Here is a 1086-nt window from a genome sequence, read left to right on the forward strand (position 1 = left end):
ATGAGCTCCAAATAAAAGCTTGCATTGTTACATTTCGGGTGTTAGCCCTTCATCAGACATGAGGAAGAGCTAACGCCCGAAACATAACATAGCAAACATAGTAGTGGACTTTTTCACTTATTACATAACTAGCCTACAATCTATCAGCATTGTGATAGAACATGGTCTGGTGTTGTGAACTTGTGATGAAAGTAATGATAAACACCCTTGCTATTACCATATAAGCAGCACAGGCTATGTGTAATGTTTCACCCTGTCCAGAACACTCTTACCAATTTACAAAAATGTAAGTACGGACAAATATTCTATTCATTTTGAATTGCTGTATTCACTGTAGTCTTGTGACTGAACCATTGGAAGACAATTGCTCCTTATACACCTCTCATGACCCGAGTGACCTGAAGTAACCTGTTCTATATGTGCTGATATCACGTAGTTCCAGGCACAGTTAGTATGTGCATGTTGTAACAAACTTTTCGGAATGCAAATTCATTATGCTGGGGAGCTATCAAAGTTCAAAGTTTATTGTCTCATAAATATGTAGCATTTATAAGTATTGAAATTCAGTGTCCATCCAGCTAGAAATAAATAAAAAAGAAACATAAATAAATAGATACTATATATAAGAAAGAGGGGTTGGGGAGCACCAAGGGACACCCAGGAGCAACAGGGGCAAGGAAAAGCTCCCTTGTCCAGGAAGAAACCTTGAGGCAGCTATTACATTATGGTTATGCTGTTACGGTTGTTATGTTGCTTAGCAGACGCCTTTGTCCAATTAGAATCAGCCCAAATTTCTACAGGAGATCCTGTAGAAGTTTACTCTATTCATTTTGCAGACACTTCTACTCTCAAAAGATGTGTTGGAAACAACACACTGTGAACACAGAGATGTGTTAAAAACAACACAAGTTGTGCAATTTTTAGCACATATTGTGTGAAATATAACAAACAAATGTGTTAGAAACAACACAAACTGTGTTGTCTCTATGTGGACACAGAGATGTGCTGTTTTCAAAACATTCATTTCAAATGTGTAACCAAAACGACCCACATACAGTATGTTATTTACATTACAAGGGCCAATTG

Source organism: Sardina pilchardus, chromosome 24 (genome assembly GCF_963854185.1).
Source record: "Sardina pilchardus chromosome 24, fSarPil1.1, whole genome shotgun sequence".
NCBI classification, from domain to species: Eukaryota; Metazoa; Chordata; class Actinopteri; order Clupeiformes; family Clupeidae; genus Sardina; species Sardina pilchardus.